The following is a 26,115-nucleotide window of genomic DNA, read 5'->3' as shown; positions in this document are numbered from 1 at the left end:
TCTATCCTTGCAGGTGCGTTTGCAGCGGGTATATGTGATCTTGTCACCTTTGCTAAATCATTAAAAGCATTCGGCATGCTTTGAAGATCTATAATTTGTCGCACCTTAGTTTCAGATTGGGCAGTGCGGGGATTTAAAAGAGACATAGTGGGAGCATACCACGACAATTCGCGGCGTTCTATGGGAACGTTAACATGTTTATCTCCCCCTAACGATAGGAAGATTGTTTCATCAAAGTGACAATCCACAAAATGTTCGGTAAAGAGATCTCCTGTCAAGGGTTCTAAGTATCAAACAATTGATGACGAATCATAACTGACATAGATTCCCATTTTTCTCTGAGGACCTATTTTGGTACGTAGTGGCGACGTTATTGACACATAAATGACGCACCCAAACACCCGTAAATGCAAGACGTCAGACTCGTATCCAGTGACCAACTGTAACGATGAATATGGCTGAGTAGCGGTGGGCCTCAGGCGGACCAACATAGCTGCGTGCAATATTGCATAGCCCAGACAGATAGCGGCAGTTTGGTTCTCATAACTAAAGTCCGAGCCATCAATTGAAGGCGCTTTATGAAAGCTTCTGCCAGGCTGTTTTGGGTGTGAACATGGGGCACAAAATGTTCCACATTAATCCTTATTGACATGCAACAATCGTCAAAAGTCTGTGATGTAAACTCTCCAGCGTTATCCAGTCGAATCGACTTAATCGGATAATCAGGGTGGTGAGCCCTTAGCTTAATGATTTGAGCTAGGAGTTTAGCAAACGCGGCGTTGCGTGTGGACAACAAGTAAACATGTGACCATCTTGTCAATGCATCAACCAACACCATAAAATATTTAAATGGTCCACAGGTTGGTTGGATAGGTCCACAAATGTCCCTTTGAATCATCTGAAGAAATTTAGGGGGGTTGTGAATAATCTTTGTATGGGAGGGTTGAATATTCAATTTCCCTAAAGAACACGTTTTGCATCGCGGAACTCCAACATAGGGATATAACTTATGCCCGTGAGACGATTTGAGGATACGACGCATCATGTCACGTCCAAGATGTCCCAAACGGTCATGCCAAAGCAATAAAGTGTCCTGGAACTCAGGCATAAGGTCGGCCACGCTGTGGGCTTCTATGCCGCAAATGGTTGTGATGTACAACCCATTCGGCAAACGTTCCTAACTTCTCGTGAATATGCTTCTGGCCATATTCGTATGAAGTGATACAAAGAAATTCAGAACCATGATCTTCAGTGGTTTCAAGATGATATTTATTATCTCAAATATCTTTAAAACTCAGCAACGTTCTTCTAGAACGTGGAGAATAGAGTGCCTCCTTAATGGTCAGAATTGTACCATTAGACAACATGATACGGGCTTTTCCGTATATTTCAATTAGGTTGGATGTGCCTGAGAGAGTTGTCAAATGAGCTTTCTTGGGTATTAAGTTAGTAAAATAGTGTCGTTCACGTAAGATGGTGTGCGTAGTTGCACTATCTGCCAGACAACTAACTTCCGCACTAGACATACCTAAAAATAAATTGATTGAATTGGTCACATGCAAAAGTATAAGTCCATTCATTCAATTAAGCAATTCGAGAAATAATATCCATTCAAATAACAATCCATAATTCAAAACAAACCAAAACCAAACAAATTATTTCAAATACATAGAAAAGTTGTTCAAAATTAAACCATAAACCTAGCAAATTAAGGGGTAGGGCTAGCCATTCCTAGTGGGTTCGGCCACTAGGGGTAAAATACCCTAAAAACATGTCTAATTTATTCATCCATAGGCGTTAATGCCTCCTGAAAATCCGATATCTCCATGGATGTAGTTGCATCTTCCTGATGATCTACATGTGCAAAGTTAGACTCACGACAGGAATGATACCTGGAAATAGCCTCAAGGGAAGCTCGGCATACGCGTGACCAATGATCCTTTGATCCACAACGATAGCACATATCCAATTCAGTAGAAGCAGCCTAAACGGGAGCTTTGCCTTTGTTCTTGAAGTTTGGGACCTTAGGGGCGAGTGGTGGACGTTACTGGGTCGCAATGCTTCCCTTAGGTGCAGCACTCTGTTGACCTTGGGCCCGTGGTTGGGCTTGCCGCCCATTGCCACGACCACGACGATTCTTTCATCGTTTAAGGCTGCTAGAATAGGTCGCATGCACTTCAGGCGCGGCTTTAAGCCAGTGGGTCAAGCTTGATGGTTATTCATCAAAAGCTGGTTCTGCTTTTTAGCAAGAAGTAAAACAGAGATCAAATCTGAAAACTTGGTGAATTTATGTGCCCTATATTGTTGCTGCAGGACAATATTGGTGGCATGGAAGGTCGAATAGGTATTCTCTAGGAGATCTGATTCGGTGTTCCACTTTACAAAATTTCAACAAAGAACGAATTCTACAAACTTCAGATTTGTATTCATTCACGGACTTAAAGTCTTAGAAGCGAAGATGCTGCCAGTCGTGTCTTGCTTCAGGCAAATATATGTCTTTCTGGTGATCAAAACGATTGGCTAAAGCAAGCCAGAGAGTGCGTGGGTCCTTCTCAGCGAGATACTCAATCTGCAGTGCATCATGAATGTTTCTTCGAATAAAGATCATTGCAGTAGCCTTCTGAGCTTCGTCAACAGGTTTGTCGGCGATAGGTGCCTTGATAATGGCTCTAATGCCTTTTGTAGTGAGATGGAGCTTCACATTTTGATCCCACTTCAGATAGTTTCTTCCAGAGACTTCTAGAGTGGATAAATCGAGCTTGTTCAAGTTCGACATGTCCCTTAAACGGAGGGAGAAAACATGAGTAGTCATATGGTAAGCCATAGACATATATCGTAGAACATACGGGTTCTATAGACATGTAGTGGTTTAATTTATGCATGAAAACTACGGGTTTCATGTGGTATGTTTTGAATAAAAACTTCAGGTTTCAAAGGCAGTAAATTTGAAACTATAGGTTTAATTTAGTTTTATGAACAATTAGTTCATGATGAGAGGTTCCTGCAAGAAAAATAGAATGCAATATACTAAGTGTAGTGGATTTGAGTGGTCTTCGGGAACTCAAGTGTGAGAGCTTTGTTACTACGAAAGTATGTGACGGTTCAAAGTGTAAAAATAAATTATTGAATCGTTAATGTCTAAAAGTGATCTTAAGGTCAATAATTTTGGATTCATTATCAGATTAATGGATTGCAGGTCATTTTTAATTAATTCAATAAATCGGGCCATACAGGGTCGATTGTAGAGGCTAAATAATATTAAAATAATATGATTGGATCGAAAATAGAGCCCCAAAAATAATATGGGCTTAGTGTCGTGGGTAATAGGGCACGGGTTGGTTGCCTTAAATATAAGGCAAGGCCCAAAAAAGGACCTTGGGGTGGTCTGCAGGCCACGGTGAAGGGAGGAAACCCCAGCCGCAAGCTGGGTTTCAAAATTGGACCGTGAGGGGGGCATGGAAACAAGCCCAGCATACGCTGGCTTGTGGGCGAGCAAGTGGGAAGGCCCAACGAAAGCTGGGACCTGAGTCTTGGGCACGGAAAGCTAAGCCTAGCGCATAGCCTCCGTGACATAGAGAGCCCAGCAAGCTAAACTTGCAGGTTGTGGACCAGAAACTAGGGGTGCAGGCCCGTGGTTGTGGAGCAGCAAGCCCTACAAGGGCTGCGCAGATAGTCCAAGGGCATCAGGGTGATGCCATCCCACGATGAGACAAAAAACATACCTAATTTTCGAATTTAGGGTTTCAGAAAAACCTAAATTTGCTTCTAATTTAATTTTATATTTTGACTCACAAATTCCACATAACAATTTAATTGCGTGATGCATGAAACAAATATATATATTGAAAAATATAAGAACATATACAATATATATATATATATATATATCGAAAGGAAAATATAAACATAGTGGGATTCATGCATCATGGGGAATGTTTTCATGCTTCGTGGACGTTTCAAATATCTTCCTTTATTTTAAGCGTACCTTATTAGCAGAAAATGAATAAGCCTTTGAATGTGGTGGATGATAGTCTCTTCCTACGATGCGTCAATTCCTTAGCTTCCGGCAAGAGCGTGTTGATAACGTGTTGTAGGCCTATTTGATTGAGCGATCTAGGGTTAGAGAGAGAAAGGGGTGCGGCAAGCTTTAGGGAGAAGAGAGATTGATTTAATTGTGAGGTGTGTTTGATTCACCCCATTATGCCTTTATTTATAGTAGTAGAAAAGGGTAAAACCTTTCCCTTTAAGATTACAACATTTAATAGGTAATCTAATCCTAATAGGAATATAAGATACATTCCCAGACTCCCTAGGATTTACACAATCACATTCCTATTCTAAATATGACTGCAACACTATATAAATTTTATTTAAAAAAAAAAAATTTATTTAGCCTAATGTTTTTCTCTTACCCAGAATTTTAACTCAGGACCATTGTTGAAGAAAAATTATTTGTTGAGTTAAAACCTAAATTTTATGGGTTAACCCAAAGAGTGGAGATAATGTGACATCCCACATCGCCAAGGGAAGTGGATCCTCTATGCCTTATATGTATATTCTCATCTCTACCTAGCACGAGACCTTTTGAGAGCTCCTTGGCTTGGGGTTCTATCAGAACTTCGAAGTTAAGTAAGTTCGCGTGAGAGCAATCCCAGGATGGGTGACCCATTAGGAAGTTCTCATCTGAGTTCCTAGAAATAAAACCGTGACGACGTGGTCAGGGCCCAAACCAGACAATATTGTGCTACGGTGGAGTCGAGCCCTGGATATGGTGGGAGACCGGATTGAGATATGACAGATAATCTTATTAAACCATTTTATACTTATTTTTTTTTTTCAGTGGTACAACTTATTATTGTACTTAGCGTCAAACCAACTTCACATTCTTGTTCAATAATTATTTCGTTTTTAGTTTTAGTACTACTAGAGATAGAGAAGATATATTGAATACAAAGATATATACATGGTAGAAGAAGGAAGCTTGGAGGTAGACCTAGCAATTTCTTACACGACCCATTAACACGACATATAAACGACACGAAAATAACGGGTTTTGGGTCAACACAATAACTAATTGGGTCATTATCGGGTCACACGATAATAACTCGTTAATAACGGGTCCTTAACAGATTTACACATAAGTGTCACGCGGGTAACCTGTTTCGACACGATAAGAAAAAAGTTATTTTAATGATTTTAATTTTTTAAACTATTAAAAAAAAAAACTTACTATAAAATACAATAGATATAATGAATATGTATATATTGTTTATTAATTATTATTCTATATAAATTTTAAAATTTACGTTTTATTTATTTATTTATTTTTATAGTATATTATAGGCAAAGATTGAGATTAAAAATCATACATAAAACACATTAAAAATAAAAATATCTGGTAATTTAAAAATACCAAACACATTAAAAAAATTATAATAATTAATTTACATGTGCGAAAAATATGAAAAAAATATGCAAACGCTCGTAGTCGCATCCTCTACGCTTTGAGGATGGGTATATGATCATTTGAATTTTTTAAAACCATACAAACTCTCATGAATAGTATTTTAAGGGAGTTCAAAATAAACAAAAAATTCATAATAATTAATCTATAAGTCTGAAAGATGTGAAAGCATAATAATCGTTCATAATTGCATCCTCAATACTTAGATGATGGTTACATAGTTGTTTAGATTTTTAAAACCCTCCAAATCTCATGAACAATGTTTTTTATTTGAGTTCAAAATTAATAAAATTAATAAAAATTATTGTAGAAGTCTGAAAAATGTAATCACTCGTAATGAAAAGTATTACAACTTTCATGAAGGGGTCAACTCCAAAATTTAGCATGTATATACTAATTTAGTATTATGTTTTACATTTTTTTTGGGTCAAATTATGTTTTTCATTTTCATTTTTATTGATTTAAAATATATTTTTCTTAATGGGTAACGGGTCGGGTCATATTACCTGATAATATTAATGGGTTGATTTTGGGTTGGGTCATATTACTCATTTACTTTAACGGGTATTACACAACACGACCTGTTAAGCTATCGAGTATGACACGAACACGAGAAACACGACACGAATGTCAGGTCTACTTTGAGGGGTGTTGAGGAAATGTAATGGAATTATATACAAATTAAAAACTGCAAACCAAAGTCTGGAAACAATTCTAAATTGTTTGCACTTTCAACTTTTTGTTTCATATATTCACTTTCAGTTTTCCCTTCCTTCCCCTCACCATAAAATTAGAGGACACAAGGACCCATGTATGTTTTTTTTAGGAGGTGAGGGAGTGAAAAAGTAATAATGTGGTTCAAATTCGTCTTTTGCGAGAATTGAATTTAAAATCTTTCATTTATAAATAAAGAGGAATACTACTAAATCGTAGTAAGTGACAATGCGTAAAAGATTTTTAAGAATTGTATTATAACAGACCAATTGCACTGTACCAGACAATTAACACTGTAATATTGATGGCTCAAACTGTCGAGCTAGATATTTTGCTAATTACGGTCATGGTCCATATTGATGGCTCAAACTGTCGAGCTAGATATCCATATTGATGGCTCAAACTGTCGAGCTAGATATTTTGCTATTTATGGTCATGGTGAACTAGATATTTTGCTATTTATGGTCATGGCCCAGGTTTCCAGCCTTACCACACTGTATACTCATTTTGCTATTTTTTTTATAATTACATTACCAACATGGCAACATGATACGTGAATGCCGACGCCTACCGCCCTCTCATTTTTCTATTGTCTATGTTATGATCGTTAGAACCCGATATATTTTTTTTCCTGGAATAAGACTTTTGGTTTATGCGGTTGGGATAATATATATTATAGTTTGATGTAATTAGGATGAGTATTATACCTTACAGAGTTAATTACATTTTTCATTTTCAAAGTTTGAGATGATTTTTAAAATGGACCAGGAGATTTAAATTTTCTCACATTACTTTTTGAGATTTTAAAATTATATTAACTTACATATCGATGTAACAAAATTTCAAATAATTCAGTAGATAAAAAGTGTAAATCGTTGGTCAAAACTTAAGGAGCAATATGAGAAAATCCAAATATAGTAACTTATTTTAAAAAATCGCTCTAAACATAGAAGGTGTAAAATCTAGCTGGTTCTGATTTATAATATTGTTATGGATAATATTTTTCTACTTGTTTTGGTACCTACTAATTAAAGAAATAAATAGAACTCTCAGTGGCTATTGACCATTAGCTACGGAAAGAAGATCCATTCTTTCTTCCTTGTCGATCCATTCTTTCTGCCTGCTTGCTACCTATATTGGGCATGTAGCGTTTATCCTTTATACTATATTAAGCACTACTTTAACTCAACTAGCTATGTTTATACAGCAAAATAATCATCATGCATTCAGAACTATAATGATAAAAATTAGCGTCATGCATGATAATTGATATCCTTCGGTGCGTTTATAATCTTTAGATTCATTTTCTGGAATGGCTATATTTATCAATTATCTGCACCTTTCGATTTTTATATGTAAAAAGCCTATATCTTCTCCACCATACATTACTAATATATACACATTTATGTGGGACAAAGTCCCCATCGCATCACTATCTTTTCTTGGTTAAACAAAGGGACTATTAGCTCGACAAAAAAGAAATTATAAAATTGTAGCGAGAGATCGAGATATTCTAGAATTATCTGACAATAATAACTTTTTACGATAAAAAGATGGAGCTTGCTCAAAACAGATTGGACTCTAAGGATGAGAAGGGCTCAGTTTGACTAACTCATTATCAACAAAATTCATCTCACGATAGATATAGGGCTCGTTTGGATGTGTTTTTAAAATGACTAAAAGTATTTTTAGAGAAAAAGTTTTGGGGTTCCAAAAGTACTTTAAGTGCTTTATACAAGAATCATTAGTTATGTGTTTTTTTCCAGGAAGCACTTTAAGTGTTTTTTCATAATTTATTAACATTTTTACTAAAAATTAGTTTTAAAATTATTTTTACCAAAAGCGTTTTCAATCATTTTAAAAGCACATCCAATCAAACTCCTACCGAATATTACATTTCAAATCACAGTCCAAGAACACTCGAAATTGTTATCCAAACATTACGTGTACTTACTCAGTGTAGTTCTGGTGTAAAAAAATAAATACATCATTCCATTTCATTCCAATTCATGTTTTTTATTCTTTAAAATGTCAAATCAATATTTGCACATCCCTTTTCTGATTAGCAAACGGTACTTCGGGGATATTCAAGCGGACAATTGAGAGATATCTCTTCCTACCGGAGCTTCATTGCATGGCCTTGGTCGTATCACGGGTGTTGTGGGAAAAAAGAATAAAACTAGCGAGATTAAATTTTTTTAAATTAAATTACAAATCAAATGATGTGTCATCAATAAGAAGTAAACACGTTAATCGATATTTAATTAAGAACCCAATCATGTACAATCGCATCATTTATTTTGTAAAATTGGTTTAAAAAATTTGTTCTTCATAGCATTACTCTAGGAAAAATAATGCATACACGAAGATATTATACACACTCACATACAACAACAACAAAGTTTTTTTAATACAATGATATATTGATATTCAAGGCCGAAAATTTGGGTTAAGTCATGTAAAGGGACGGTCATAATATTTTGTTGTTGAATTTTCTATTTACAAAAGTCGAGTCCAAAATGTTTCACTTTTAAGAAAATAAAAATATCATTAAATCATAATGTTACATAATAGTAATAATTGAAGTAACAGATCATGCTCATACAAAAACTAATAATTACTCATGGAGGTAAAGTCCTAACAAGTCATTGTCTAGCAAGGAACAAATTAATGATTTGAGTATGGATTTAAACACCATGATCGATTGTCTCTTTAATTTCAACAATCATCGTCTGACTACCATTACCCTAAAGTAGAAAGTAGAACAACCTTTTTTTGGATTTTAAGGAGTGGATGATAATATCTTATTCCTTTCCATAAATATCTTCTTGGCATTACTAGATCGATGGGCCACATCATGACTAACTATAATTAATAAAAAGTAATCGAGTTGATTTCTTGTAGCTCGCCTTCTCTAGCATATATCTAAGTCGTCATATCTTGCTGTATACGGCTAAATCCTTCATATTTCTTACTAATCGTAACGTCAAATTTGATAGATATTTAACGCATAAAACAACAAACAAAGAAACACAAGATAAAACAAGGAACCTTCGACTTTGATTGGTGATGTGTTGTTAAAGAATAGAAATTAATTTGTAATTGTAGTGTTATACTTTTTTTTTCTTCAACCGAGTTGAAATTCTAGATAAAATTTTATCGAAGCTTGAATAAATGCATCATATCCTTCGTTGTACTTATTTAGTTTTTACAATATTAATTAATATGTTACTCTTTATAAAATAAAAAAAAACAAAAAAAAAAACATGATATAACGAGATCCATCCTAAATTGGGCTTGCACTCCAAAGGTTAATTAGTGGCGATTTCCCTAAACAAGTTAATGGAAAAATGATTACAATCAACAAAGAGAAAATAGTCTCTTTCTTTGTTTTTTTTGGGTAAAGAGGTTACTTTATTATTAAAAAACAACATAATTACATAACATAGGCCCCAATACATAAACAACATAAGCAAAAGATGGACCTCCGTAGTAACCCAAGAGCCCAAAACGTAGTTTTGAGCCCAAAATAGAAGCACACAAACAAACCCTAATAGTTTCTCCACCTGTTGCAGCCGAAAGCGCCACAACAGCACAACGAGCACAAGCCTCCACAACCAACATTTGCCAGGAGCCCAGCCAAATAGCACCTCAGAGATGGAAAGAAAACAGATTTCATTCTCCGTATGATAACATACTGCAGATTGCAACCACAAAGTGATAGAAACCAAAGAAGCTGTGGGATTTTCACAAGCAACACTGCCAAAGAAGGCAAACAGGGAGAAGGTGGTGGTGTGACCACCCGAGCAGGTGTAAACATAGGAACTCTACGCACCTTCTCGTTGAAAGGCCACAACAGATTGCGGCTAAAAATGGTTGCAGATCGAAGCAGAGATGGAATCCATGGAAAACAAAGGAACATGCAGATGGGTGGGTAGGTGGATGGGGATATTTTGATTGGTAGAATGGGGAAAAGAAATCAGATTTGAGGGTTGGAAAGCTTAGTGGCAAATAGGGGTGGAAAGGCAAGAAAAACAAGGAGGAAAACTGAGGAAACCACCAAATAACCAGAAAAGAGGAATGAGGATCCTCTCCGGATCCTCTTTGTGAACGAACACGATTTACGATGAACGGATAGGATCCAGAGAGGATCATCTTTGTGAACGAACATGATTTACGATGAATGGACACGATTTGAGGATCTCTAGGATCCTCATAAAGAGGATCTAAAGAGGATCCTCTCGGAGAAAGGAGAGGCTGCCACCAACCCTACACTGAAATAGGGCTGGTGGCTAGAGGTTTCATAAGGAAAAGGATCCTCGCCATATCCATTTCCTAGGGATCCTAGGGATCTCTTGATCGTAACCGTTCATCGTATATTGTGCAATCAGTTTTCGTTAGGTACTATTTATATTTAATTTTAAATTTTAAAATGATTTCTGACCGTACGATGTACGATGAACGATCACGATCACGAGATCCTTTGGATTCCTAAAAAAGAATCCGATGAGGATCCTTTTCTGTTTCATAAAACACCCAGAATACCACTTGCCTGTAAACTAATTATTTAACCATTCTAATATCTCTCATTGTCTCTCGTTCAAATTAACTAAGATCCAAACCTCGTAATTTGATAATCTCTCGAAAAGAAAGCCCAAAATTCTATGTAGACGTACAAACCCTCAATTTGACCACCACTTGAGACCACTAAACAATCTAAAGCTCACTCAAACCCTAATTTTACTAGTTCGTTAAAAAATTATGTTGAAGGTTAATTATCTTTTTTTATTATAGAAAATGGAGCGTATCATTGTGTTTCATTGAAGGTTGTTATATGATTCACCTAGGAAACAAGATTTCCAAATTCTTGTGCACCAAGGAAACAAGATTTCGGAAATACTGTCTCCAAGTCCAAAACCAAGGAAAGCAATAATGTCTCCAAGTCCAAAACCAAGTAGGAAACTAAACTTTTTAATTAAAACACAAATTGATTGGAAAGCTCGAGGAGTTCATGATAATTCTTTTGTTAAGAGTGTGAATTTAACATAAGAGAATTAAGGCAGCTTGCATATATTTATAAGGAGTTGAGTTACTCCTTATATTACCAATTAATTTTATAATGGAACATCAACTTTCTTCATAATTTAAGAGATGGTTAACACATGTTGAGTTTCACATGTGACGAATTTTCAAACTAAATATGTGGACAACACAAATTGGATGACATGAAACACGTGTGATCATATGTTTGACTTTATGGGCTAACTTGCTTTGATATTATAACGGAATTCGAAGTTTCCCGTAATCACATGCAAAGTTAACAACACATAAAATAACTCGACTTCTTATAATCACATGCAAATTCAATCTCTCTCTAAGACCAAACCCAACCCTGGGAAAAATGCTATTTTTTAGGTTTTATCCCTCCCCCAAACCCAATCAAACTCATGCTAAATGTGTCGGCTAAAAGCTAAAAGCCAAACAAAAGTCAAATTCCCTTTAGGATTTAGCCTAGAAAATGGTGTGGACATCCGGGACCTCACCCACATGGGCATGTCTCTTATGATTTATTGAATCCAACGGCTGAGATCGAATATAATCAAATCTAACAGTTAAAAAAAAAAAAAGATTTAACGACCTAAATTTAAATCCAACGGCTAAAATAATTAAAAAAATTATTTAACTCAAAATTCACCCAAATTTAGTGATTTTTCAATATTTATCGGAATTTAAATATTTTTAGATTAAAATGTTCATAAAATAAAAATATGATAGTGTACATTTTTTTTTTAAATTTACTTTAAAAGAACAATTAGTGTAAATTTATTCTTTAATAATTTTAGGCTAAAAAATTTAGACCAGAAAGGTTAGAGCAGAAAAATTATTTTTAGGTTAAAAATTTTATATTTTAACCCTACGGTTGCAGATGGGTTAACATGAAAATCAACATTATAGACCTTTGGATTTGAAAACTATGTGCTGAAATACTAATAATGCTCACAAGAATAATGTTATTGGCATTATTCGTATAGGGTGAACCTACTAACTTTTTGTATTATGTATGGGATTGCCTGTGGATTTGTAGATGACCTTTTCTTTTACTGTTTTAGGTATCTGGTTTGATGTTTCCTGTCCACCTTGGGAATTGGCCCGAAACAAAGACACCTGCTTTAGCACCTACTTTTTCTTTCTTTTTAAAGGGGCATATGCATGATTTCCTAATTTTTATCAAAAAACAAAGAGAAGCTTTATAACAGTAGGATTATAGTTTTTTGATTATATTATTCAAAATTTTAACGAAAAACTTACAGTAGTGTCACATCTCGGACCGGGACCGATCACTTTCCGGGCCCGCTCCACCACCGTAGCACGATATTGTCCGCTTTGGGCTTACCATTCCCTCACTGTTTTGTTTTTGGGAACTCACGAGCAACTTCCCAGTGGGTCACCCATCATGGGATTGCTCTCGTGCGCTACTCGCTTAACTTCGAAGTTCCCAAGGAACCCAAAGCCAGTGAGCTCCCAAAAGGCCTCATGCTAGGTAGGGATGAGACTATACATTTAAGGATCACTCCCCTGGACGATGTGGGATGTCACAATCCACCCCCCTTAGGGGCCCGACGTCCTCATCGGCACACACGCGACCAGGGTTAGGCTCTGATACCAATTGTCACATCCCGACCCTGGGGGGACCAATCACTTCCCGGGCCCGCTCCACCACCGTAGCACGATATTGTCCGTTTTGGGCTTACCATTCCCTCACGGTTTTGTTTTTGGGAACTCACGAGCAACTTCCCAGTGGGTCACCCATCATGGGATTGCTCTCGTGCGCTACTCGCTTAACTTCGAAGTTCCCAAGGAACCCAAAGCCAGTGAGCTCCCAAAAGGCCTCGTGCTAGGTAGGGATGAGACTATACATTTAAGGATCACTCCCCTGGACGATGTGGGATGTCACAGTAGTGTTTATTTTAATAAAAAATTATATTTTTACATAAAAAAGTCAATTCTGATAATATTTATTTTACTTTTTATTTTATCCTTATTGTTAAGACTTAAAATTTTTAAATTTTTTTTATTAATTTTCCTTATATTATATAGAAACAAAAATGGTTGTGACAACAATAAGATTCTTGATTATGATTTGATCACACAACCACAAATGGCTGTCAGCTTCGTGAGGCTTCTTTTAGACTTTTAGTTGTTTTCCACCAATGCTAAACATATTATTTACCGTGTGTCTCTAGACTATGATACCGAAATAAAAAAAAAAAAGATTTCGAATCCATTTGGTACCCCAAAAACACAACAGCCACAAAACCAAATTTGCTATTTTCAATTTCTTCATTGCTGACAACGAAGGAGAAAATAAAGGTATTACGATGTAATAAAATGTTTTGCTTTTGGATTGTTAAGAAACTGAATTCATTACTCGTAAGGAAAATGACACACCCTGATCCAGAAAGTTCACTTGGACCCTGAATCGAGCTGTGCTGGCCGATACCTGGAAGGTAACGAAACCATAAAATGTGATAGTGTATAAAAAGTGAATAAATTTGAATCTAAAAGTCTCTAAATACCAGAGTGCGCTACGAGTGGGAGCGAACCCATTTCACACGCGATGTCAGAGCATAAGTAAGGTACAATAGTGTGGGTAAGAATCATACCCTTAAAAGTAGCCACCAATACTAAGATTAGCTGTATATCCTCGTCGATACGAACTCAGCAGTTAAAACCTGAAGGGGTACAAAACAGAAAGTGTGAGTAAGCAGTAAAACCAAGCTTCCCAAAACTATTACCTTTCTAACATTAATAACCCCTCACTGTAATTCCCTTATCGTTTTCTATAGGATAGTACAACATATATACATATATCCAAACCATACTCAGAAATGACCAAAACCATGGTTTGCCATCAACTCCACCATACATTAATAAGTAGGCCAAATGAACTTAATCAATACAAAGTGATATATCAGTCAGAGTCATCTAAAATGACATGTACAACTTATCCATATCTCATCAATCATGGCTAGCATATAAATCGGAGTCACCTATAGTGACCTGTACGACTTATCCATATCTCATCAATCATGACTAGCCAATAGCTCAATAAGTATACCTGCACACGAGTCGGAACCACCTAAAGTGGTCTGTACGACAGGACTGGGTGTAAATAAATATGTTCAAGTGCTACGATCACTTGAAGACTGTGCGAATAATCGCGGGTCACCTACGAGTCGGAACCACCTAAAGTGGTCTGTACGACAGGACTGTGCACCTACCTTGGATCCAAGGTGAGCGTAAGGTGCGGAAGGTGAACATCACGTGAAGGACTGTGCCCTGGCCACGGGCGGGAGCACTAACACCGGGGTGCAGGTTTATGAGCTCTCAATGCATCTCAATATAACATGTGCAACTCATGGCAACCAGTACGACAGTATCGAAGTTGCCTAACACATAACTGTAGTCATGCTATAACGCAATCGATTCAACTAATACCATAAACTCACCTGAACTTACCTGGGTGTCCTGCGTTCACCTTTGCACTTGAAAGCATTCCCAATAATTATATGCAAGTATACATATGGATATACCATGATGCAATCTAATACTCAACCATATCGTAGCATTTTCAATTATAAACAATACGGTGTGAAGTGTACAATCAATAACGCCCTACTCCCGAACTACTTATTTTCAGGGATAATTATCCATGACAACCTAATTAACACTAATTTAACTAACTAATTCACAAAACTAAAACTTGTCTTTACCAATTTCCTTCGCATTACTCAATTTCCCAAGCAAGGCTTTTGTCTCAAATATTTTATGGCTGCATCTAACGTCTCGTTAGACTGCCTACGTACCCTAAACAGGGATCAAGCCATTCGTAGTTCATATAGGTACTTCAAGCATTCACAATAATTATATGAAGGTAATATACCTAATCAATTTAAAAGTGTCAATAGAACTCTCAATAATATGTACGATAAAAAGGAAAAGATCCACTCACCTGGAGTCCACGTTATGATTCTCTAGCGCACGCATCGAGGCGTCCTGAATGATTGGTCCCTGTGACCAATTATCAAATCACATCTCAGAACTCTTATCCGTAGAATACGTAATTCACATAAAACACAACCTCAACGACATTCTAAAATGGTTTGAGACCCATTGACCACAAGTCAACAGTCGATCAAAGATCGACGGTAGGGTTTGCAACCCTGTATAACTTGACCTGGAAGTTCCGCATATCAGATTTCCAATCCGCAACTCCCAACGATCCACAATATGTTTCTAGAATAACATATTAAAATTTCATTACGAACCAACGGTCAGATCTCCGCCAATTGCCTAAAACAAGTGGTCGTGAACATTTATTTTACTAACTTACAAATCCAATTCAGGAAGATCCGTAAGTCGGATTCCCGATCCATAAATTCCTATGATCTTTAAATATTACGTATTATAATGTATCCAATTTTGGTGACGATCCAACGGTCGGATCATCGATTCACATTTTTATCAAGTAACGTATCATAACGAATTTAGGTTCCAACGATCAACCTACGTCATTCAAATGACAAAACTGAATTCAAGACATTTGACATAGCCTAAAAATAGCATTGGCGGCCCACTGGTCAAGCGCCGCCACACGCGCCGCAGCGGGTGGTGGTTGGCCGCCCCGACTCGCAGTGAGTGGAGAAACTTTCATACCTGTCACGAAGTCCAAAAGTGGACGGAAGATGGTCAATTTTTCCCACAAAGCCGGCGGGTGCCTAAAACTTCCCGACGTCGATTCGTCGTCTACGGTGGTCCAACGGGGTCAAGGTTGGTTGGGTTTTTCTCCTGGGATGATGGGCTACAAAGCCCAAGTGGTGGCATCGGCCATCACTTTGCCGATTTGCCGGAAAATAAAAAAGAGTGGCCTCAAACCGTTGATTTTTGTCGACTTTCGTGGCCTCAAACCGCCACGTACCATGGTTAATCAAGGTGGTTCTTGGGTGGGTTTTGTAGAGGGGAATGAGAGCTTCAAGACGGTGGTGGTGGCGTCGAATAACTCCACCGGAGTTGGCCGGAATCGACCTTGGAAAATAGGTGGTCGCGGGTGGAAAAACCCACGGGAAAGCTGTGCAGTTTTTTTTTTTTTTTTTTTTTTTCTTTTCTTCTTTCTATTTCTAATTGGGCTTCACCTTGAATAACCAATTTCTGATTGGGGATTTAATTTAATTAACACTAAACCTTGAATAACCAATTTCGATCGTCCGTAACTATACTGTTACAATCCGGACTCGCAAACGACTTTCGCCTATACGTTCGTACCAACGAGTACTACGAGGATATGCTAAAAGAATAAGTCCCACATCTCTCAAGTCGATGGTCAATGGAAGTCAAAGTCCTTACCTCTAGGGCAATTTCGTAAATTCACGCTTTTAAAATAAATAAATAAAACGTAAAATTTGGAACGGGTTGTCACAGAAAAGCAGCGGCTAGCACCCATTCCTTTATATGCATCATGCATACTAGAAACTGGTAACTAGCGATGATGTGGATTAAAGTGACCCACAGGAAGCTGCAGACCCCATCCTTTTTAGGGAACTTTAACGAAAAATTCTGGTACTGTTCATTTTAACGAAAAATCATATTTTTATACTAAAAAGTCAATCATGATACTATTCATTTTACCCTTTATTTTGTCCTTATCGTTAAAATTCAAAATTTTTAAATCATTTTCGTTAGTTTTCCTTTTTTTTTTTTTTTTTTTGAAGAATCTTGTTTAGCAAGGTGCACTACTAAAGGTCTCACACGATGGAAAACGACCATTTTTTTTTTGGGTTTTGGGGGGGGGGGGTGTGGTTGTTTTGTTGGGGATTAGCATAGTCTTTCCAAATTTTGTGCATTATCTATATACTAGTTTTATGTTTGGTTTTACAAAAGAAGCATTTTAAATGGTTTCAGTCGGGCAATCGGAATTTTGGTGCAATTGGAATGACACATTGCTTAAAATGCATTTTCACTACTAGGAATAACTTCTTGGGCGACGAAGGGGAAACTGTCGTGCAAAAGGAAAAACCATCGTCAGAAACATTGCGTGACGAAGATTCCGTCATGCAAAGCTCGTGACGTCAGGCATTGTGCGACGGAGGAAATGTCTTCGTCGCGCAAAATGAAGATTGCGAGATGGAAGTCGTGGTCATTGCACATACCGAGCGACGAAAATGGGTTTTGATACCCAAACTCTTGCGCGACGGTGACATGGGTTCGACCATCAAAGTCTTGCGCGATGGACATTCAACTTCGACCCACAAACTCTTGCACAACGGATATAGAGGCCATCACCGTAAGATTTTAAAATTAGTTTTTTAAACAATCTATTATTAATTTATTTGTAAATTAGTTTTATAAATATTTTTTTATTTTTTTATTTTTTCGTTTATGTAAAAATGAATTTAATGAAAATAGAAAATGTAAAGAAGAATATTGAATTGAAAAATTATTGTAAATGTACATACAATGGAAAAAAGTACTTTTAAATTTGAAAATAATTTAAAACAAAACTAAAAAAAGAAGTTCGCGACGTCACAATCGCCGGTTGGTGGTGTTGTTGCTGTGTCAGGGAGTTGGGAGTTCGTAACTGCTGTGGCACAGGGCTTGGAGGTCGTTTCTGGAGCTAGTTAAACGTCGGGGAATTGAATGCCAGAGATTTGAAGTGCGCGATGTATTTGGTTCATCCAATTATTTTGGGCCGCAATCTAAGACTACTGGGCTGCAATATGCTCCTTTAAGCCCGCCACTTCATATATCAGTGTTTCGACCTGTTCAATTCTTTGCCTGGAGGATGAGGCGGATGGGTCCTGAAGGTGGGCTTTCCCAAGCCCCAGGTGAACATTCCCATGCCGACCACCGAGGGTCTAATCAAGTGTGTCGATCATGATCTGAAACCGAGCATCCTCAGGGGAAAACACCTCCTCCATCGGGGTCTCTAGGGGAAGCTAGGAAGCCACCTCCTCTAGAACTATCTGGCCCTTCTCCACCATGTTGGACTAGAAAAATGAAGAAAAAACAAATTAATTTGAATATACATGTAATTAATATTAATACAAATTGAATATTATAAATTTGAAGGAACTTACATGAAGTTGCTCCATCAGCTCATCCTTGGGCCGAATGTACACCTCCTTGAAAATGTCAATTTCAGGAAACTTTGACCCCCTGAAAAAATTTAAAAAGTATTAACATAGATTACCAATTGTGTAATAAAAAGTAAAAAGATTGAAACTTAAAATAAATATACAATTACCTTACGTCGCTCCTCCAACCTATAAGAGAAGCATGGTGATCCGGATCGGTGAAGAAGTTTATTCTTCAACTGATTGATCGAGTTTGCCTTCACTTTTTTCTGTTGAATTAAAAAAAATATTAGTTTAGATATTTATAACAAATGAAAGAAAAAAAGTGAAATGTTTTTTTTTTTTTTTCTTAAATTGTAAATTTTTTTATTAATATATTATTGAAATATAAATTATATGTACCAAGTATTTCTCGTCTTGAAAATGGCCGCAGAGCCACTCCCTTTCATCCCGACGGTCCAGCAACTCTATAAGGCACCCAACTTCTAAAGCGACCTCCGGACCGTCATATGGCTCATAATGCTTGTGGAGGTCGCTCTTCCATTGAGTGAACCTACTGGAGCAAAGGTCATGGATGCACTTCATTTGGTTGGAATCGAGGTTGGAGAGCTCATAATGATGCTGCAAAACTCAACAAATAAATAGTAGTTAAAATTTATAATCTTTGTATTTCAAATAATTTAAAAAGCAGAACAAAAGCGTATGAGATTTTTGTTTTTTTTTTTTTTTTTTTTTTTTGTTTTTATTTATTTTTATCACATATAGATATGGATAGGGAAACTTATTCACCAAATATAGCAAAAATTGGCTGGGCCCAAACTCAACTTGTGAGGACTAAGTTTATTTTTGGGCATACATTTGCACCGGCCTTCTTCTTAGCCTGGTGGTTAATTGCGTTAGCATGATTCCTCAAGATTCTGGCTTCGAAGGCTGGTATTTGCGTTGGTGATGATGATGAATCGATGAATGGATGAGAGGTTGGTATTTAAAATAATTTATGATTGTACGATAAACGAAGAAGAGCTTCTAATTCCTTTAACCAAATGAGGTATTCTAAAATACCTTTGTTTTTCTATATTTTCCAACGAAGACATTGTGAATTCCATTTACAAAAGAGAAATTTTATTTGGACCTAGTTTTTTCTTTTTAAACCCTACTTTAATATTTTGTTACCTAAACTCTCTAGTTTACCATCATAAATAATAAACATAAATAAACTGGAAAAACAAAAACTCATCAAACCTATTTCCCGACTGTTCTCTCTCCTTCCGGCGGGCTCCTCCTTGTCTTTGTTGGGTTTGTCTCCCTCCCGACCATTTTTTTTTTCTTTCTGATATGCAGGAGAAGAGAGAAGGTCTGGAGTGGTGGTTGAGTGGTGGAGCTGCATGTGGGTGCGATCTTGGTTGAATGGGTGTAGAAAGATATTTAATTTTCATTTTCTTATTTCATTTTGTATAATGGGTAAAATAGGAATTACAGAGATATTTTTTTTGTAGCTAGGTATAAAAAGAGTTTCGTTGGGTCTAAATAAAAATATATTTACAAAAGTATCTCATATTTCTAGTTTTTTTTTTATTTTAAAATTTATCATTATTAAAGAGAGGGTAAAATTTCAAATACGGAATGCATAAGTTAAAACAAACATATGTCACGTTACGAAAGGTCAAATCAATAAAATGACTATACAATACTGTAATTGGTTGGGCTCAAATACAAAGTTTAAAGTCGATTTTTGCATGATCTTTACACTGGTCGTCTTCCTGCCCTTGTGTACAAGTGCTGAAGCTTGCTTCCATTAGGTCTCAGGTTCGACCGCTGGTAACGTTGAGATGGCGAGTTGGATGATGTTCAGGCATGTGTATATGTGTGTGGTGGTAGATGGCTGAGTTCGTTTTTCAGAGAGTTTCCTTAGCACTTTCCATATATCTATACATAAAAACAAAATGAGGTATTTCAAAATACCTCTGTTTTTTTTTTTTTTTTTTATGAGTAATGTTGGAGGGATTTTTTTTTTGTCAAATAATAAATTTTGTTATATTAGATATTACGGAGATTAAATTTATAGATAAAATTTTGTAAATTAAATGACATGAAAGTTGATGATTAGATTGTTACTCAAATGTTGATTAACATGCTTAATTCTTATTATTGATACATCATTTAGTTTAGAAATTTAGTCTACCTAGCATTACTTATTTTTTATATAGTTTTCTCACCTCTGTTTTATTTTATTTCGTTCCATTTATTAGGTTAACACCAATTATACTATTTTGCATTCGATACTTTAATTCTTACGCAATTGTATAATTTATTTCGTCAAAATATAGTTCAATTTAAGATTTTGTTAACATTCTATCAACTAAGTATAGCACATAAAAATGTGTGTGTGTTATTCGGCAACTTTGCTAAAATAATAATATAAATTTTTTAAAATTTAAAATTTTAATATTTATTTTTTAATAAACTTTAAAAATATGCCTTACAATACGTCAAATTTAAAATGTATTAATAAAAATGTGTAAAAATAACGTATATTAAATGTACGAAGTATGTATATACATGTATAGTATGTTGAAGTTTAAAAAACATGTAATTTAACAAATCATTAAGTTTTATAAAAAAAACATAATTAGGTCCCTTTTTTTTTTTTTTGGTGAAAATTTTTTCTTGTGTTAAATGTTTGAGTAATGCTAGGAAAACAAAATTTATAAACTAAATGACATGAAGATTGATGGTTGAATTATTACTTAAGCGTTGATAAACGTGCTCGTTTCTTATTGGTTAGACATCATTTAGTTTGTAAAGTTTGTCTACAAATTTAGTCTTCCAAACATTGCTCTAAATGTTTATTTACCCTAATACGCAACTACGATTATGGACAAAATACGTTCAACATAAAATAATATATCATCTTCTTCTTCTTCTTCAGCAAATATTGGGGTTTGGTTAACAGCCTCAATACACCTTATGTTCATATATTCATCACTCTCTCTCTCTCTCTCTCTTTCATAGCGTAATTTGGTATTTAGGGTTAGGTTTGTATGAATTTGTAATTTGAAATTGTAATTAATTAGGGTTTGGTTTTATGCTTCATTCTTCATCTTCTGGATTTAGGGAATTCCATCCAATTTCCAGTTTGTTGCATTCAATTTATTAGTGTCAATGGGTAACTCCCCGAGAGCACAAAAGCAGAGAAGAAAAGAAATACAAGTATATGGATTGGAGTGTTGTCTTGGATACTACCCAATACTAGGGGAGAGACCTGTTCCACCTTAATCAATCATTCAATACTTCTAATACAATTTCTATGGGACTGGGGTAACGAGATTTGGTTGTGGTGTACTCTCAGGGAACGGTTGATGTCTTTGTGTTGCGATGTCTTGTTCGAATTAAACCTTCGGTTGTTTCTCCATCGTGACTATCTTGGTGGTTGATAGCAAGATGTTTGTGGCAGCGGCTGTGATGCTCAGTCTTTGGAAGATAGAAATTAAAGTTTCTCTTATGTTTGTTTGTTTTGGTTATTGGGCTAGGTTTATTGTGTACTTGGGGTCTTTCCCTTTTTTTTTTGAGTTGTTTGCCATCCTTTGTGTTGGCCCAGTGATATGTGTTGGTCCATCCAATTACAACCCTTGTTTTTTTCTTAATGCAATGAAATATACTTTTTTGGACCAAAAAAAAAACAAAAAAAAAGAGAGTATGAGCTCTCTAGTAATAGTAATGGATAGGGTGATTGTAATTACCAAAATAGACAAGAGAAGGCGTGGCAATTGGTTGTGCTCGATGAACTCCTTATATTTGTGTCAATTTTTAGATTAGGGTTTAGGTGTTGAGTTCATATAACATGTCATATGCAAAATTATCACTCCTTCTTCCTGGGTACTAGAATACCTCAGTTTGCTACATGATTGGAATTCATTTCACAAATTTCCTCTAATTAAAGTGATGGAAAAGACCAAATTCTTCTAAGCGTCCATCAATCAATGGGCTCTAGTCTCATTCATCCTTCATATTAGTCCAATCGTTAGTTAAGTTAATGCCTCTATCTATTTGTGTATATATTCTCATTTGGAGCCTCAATTCAGAGAATTTATGCCTCATTTGATATATTGAACTAATGATGTAAATGAAATTAAAAAAAAAAAACAATTGTATTTTGTCTTCTTTATCTTTTTTTATGAACTTAGTCAATTTATGGATAAAATATGATAAAGGCCAATATTAGTAGGACACTAAATCCATTGTTACTCTTTCAACCAAACCGAAGATTGTTGAATCATTGGTAAAGATTATTCACTTTTACATTTTGGTCGTAAAATTTAGCTAACTTTATTATATTAATTAATCATTCCTCATGATCAATAGGTGTGTATATAAATTCATTTTTATATTTCAAAAATTTCCAATCTCTATTTTAACTAGCGTACAGTATGAGTGCTTGAAAATATAATTACACCAAAAAAGTATCTCATTCCATGTAAGTTAATACACAGATCAAAAGCTTATAAGTTTCTATTAACACATGAGTTATCTCACTACACATTGATGATATACTAATCTTGCTCTTCATAAAACCTCGGTACAATATGAGACGGCATTGTATTTTTCGTCTTCGATTCAACGGTATGCCAAACAGAGTTAGTAACCCCAAAAAGTTCATTTGTGGGAGTTCAAACTCGAGCAAACTTATTCGTAGCCTCGTGGTTAAATGCACCAGCATCAACAACCATGGTACTTGGTTTAATGCAAAATTAACCATTAAACACGACCTAGAAAAACCCTCGCTCAACATTTTTCATGCCACAAGGGGACATTGGCCCAAATCCAAATGGTCCCAGTTATAATGATTCAGTTTGCAGGCACTTGTACCGGCCTTCTTCCTAGCCTGGTGGATAATTGTGGATTGTGGAAGCATTATTCCATTAGGTTCCAGGTTCGAAGGTTGGTATCCGTTGAGATGGCGACTTTGATGAATCATGATTGCATGTGTGTGTATGTGTGCGCGTACGTATATATATATATATATTTCAACAACATGAGGTATTTCAAAATACCTCTGTTTTTTATTTTTTTATTTTTATTTTTTATTTTATAACATATTTGTTTTTTTTCCCCTGTTTTTTTATTTTTTTTATTTACTAGGTTAACACCAATCTAACCAAATCACATTTTAATTAAAAAAAAAAAATAGAGAAAAGCTTGGTTATATGCATTCTATTGTTATATGTATTTTAGTTACTAGGCTATCATTTTTCATATGCTATCCTTATCTTCGTTGCCTTGGTTTGGGAACAGAAGTACAGGAGAATTAGTGTTGAATTTCTGTTAATTATCAATTCTTTCATCTAAACACAGTATTAATTATTTCTTTTCAATTATTTGAGTTTCAGTTCAACTATACCAAGAGCACGAGGTTCAGTCATAGTAATAGATGATGATGGTTGGTAATGGGTTGTGTTACCCGTTCATTTACGTGTTGAGACTTATACTGGTACAAATTTCGGGTCATGTCACAAATTATCACCCTACTCACCATTTACTAAAACTAATTTGAATGATTTGGTCAATTTTCTGTCTACTCCCAATTAATCCATTTTATGCAACGCAACTTCTTGAAAAGTATTGTAGACATAACTAAAAACTAACTCATTTTAGGCCTTTTACTAAAAAGAAAACTAATGAAAATGACTTGAAAACTTTGAGTTTTAACAATAAGGACAAAATAAAGGGTAAAGTGAATAGTACTATGATTGACTTTGTAGTGTAAAAATATGGTTTTTCGTTAAAGTGAACATTACCGGAAACTTTTCGTTAAAGTTCCCTTTCCTAAATCGTAAAACCTCGTTGCCTCTAGAAGATGCACAATTGTTTGACAAAGTCTGCCAAGCCTTAGAAATTAGGTTCAATAAGTTTGCGTTATAATATTACCCATAAATTGCGCAAGCTAGCAATTATTTATACTAAAAAGGGAAAAAAAAAGAAATATGATTGATCATGGGCAGGCGTAATCCAACTTCTAATCCATCCATTGTTTGTCTAGGGTATTGAGAGACAATAAGGACACGATTCCATCTCTTTAAAGCCTAATTTCTTTAGTCCAAGAACTTCAACCTCTAGTACTATAGCTTGGACCTATCACTTATGTAAACTTGCCTTGTCGTTTTTTTACTTTTTCTTATATTTTTTGTTCATCGCTACGTGGCTTCTTGACCCAATCATACATTGTCATGTAGAAAAAAATTTGCACACGGCAATGCATTATTGGACAAGAACCACGACATGGCAGTGAATATGCTTCAAATACGTTATTCTCCTTACTGGTTGGACAATATTTTTTGGGGAACTTTCATGAATAGGGTTTGGGCTAGGTTTATTTAAAAAAAAAAAAAAAAAATCATGCTATAACTTTATTTAATGAAAAAGAAATAAATTTTAATGAAAAACCCTTAAATTTTAATAAAAATGACATAAAAAACTTAATTTTTAATGAAAATGACACAATTAAAAAAAAAAAATCTGACGCACGTGCGGGACTTGTACACTGTTTTTGAAACTGAACACTATTTATGAAACTGCACTATTTATGAAACTGAACGGTACCAGACTATTTATTGGTCCAATTTCATAAATAGTGCCTAATTTTTTGTCCACTTTCATTGATAATGTCTAGTTCTTGATCATGTTTCATAAATAATGCCTAGTTATTGGGTCCAGTTTCATAAATAATGAATAGTAATTGGTACAATTTCATTAATAGTGTCTCTTTCTTGGTCCAGTTTCATAAATAGTGCCTAGTTATTGATCCACTTTCATAAATAGTGCCTAGTTCTTGGTCATGTTTCATAAATTTAGTCTAGTTCTTACTCCAGTTTCATAAATAATGCCTACTTATTAATCCAGTTTCATAAATAGTGTATACTTATCGATCTAGTTTCATGAATAGTGTTTAAGTATTGGTGAAGTTTTATAAATTGTGTTTAATTCTTAGTTCACAAACACAGAGATGAATTCCAGTCCAAATAAGGTTCTGATGAGGAATTGCGGGCGAGTTCCAGGAACCATGTTGAGCCCGAAAGGGTTTTAAAGAGAGAGACGCCTGTTCAAATTGAGAAGAAACCTGAGCTGGTTCGGCTTCCTCCAGTCCGATCATCTCCTGTTCCAGCTCCTATGAGCTCATCAAACCCGTTGTCAAATCCAGCATTGGTGCAATCTTCTCCTGTGAAGATGAATTCATAGTTGAAGAGGTTTGGAGTGAAGCCATTGAAGCAGCCAAAGCCAAAGGCAAATGACCCAAACAAGAGAGATATCAATATAGAGGAGAAGCAAAAGTTAGGAATTGGGTTGCAAAGTTTGCCTCAGGAGATGGAGCAGATTGTGTAGATTATAAGGAAGAGGGATGGGCATTTAGAGCAGGATGGGGATAAGATTGAGGTTGACATTGAGGCCATCAATACGGAGACCCTTTAGGAGCTTGATTGGCTTGTGACAAATTGGAAGAAGATGGTTAGCAAGATAAAGCGGCAAGCATTGATGGGCAACACCAACAACGACAACAATAGCAAGTTGGGTTTGTTAGGTTTTTTTTGTTTTTATTTTTATTAGTCTTTTGTCGTTATTATTAAATAAAGTTAGTGTGTGGTTTTTGATTAAAATGTAAAGATTTGAAGCCATTTTGCATTAGTTTTCCTTATTTTTTAGAGAAAACATTGGTTGGTGTCAAATCCAAATGGTATCAAGCTTCAAATAAATTGTTTTTGCAAATCAACCACCTGCTTCCTCCTAACCTAATGGAAAGTGCACAAGTATGAT

The sequence above is a fragment of the Pyrus communis genome, chromosome 11 (assembly GCF_963583255.1).
Source record: "Pyrus communis chromosome 11, drPyrComm1.1, whole genome shotgun sequence".
In the NCBI taxonomy this organism is placed as follows: domain Eukaryota; kingdom Viridiplantae; phylum Streptophyta; class Magnoliopsida; order Rosales; family Rosaceae; genus Pyrus; species Pyrus communis.
This window is presented reverse-complemented; position numbering follows the sequence as displayed.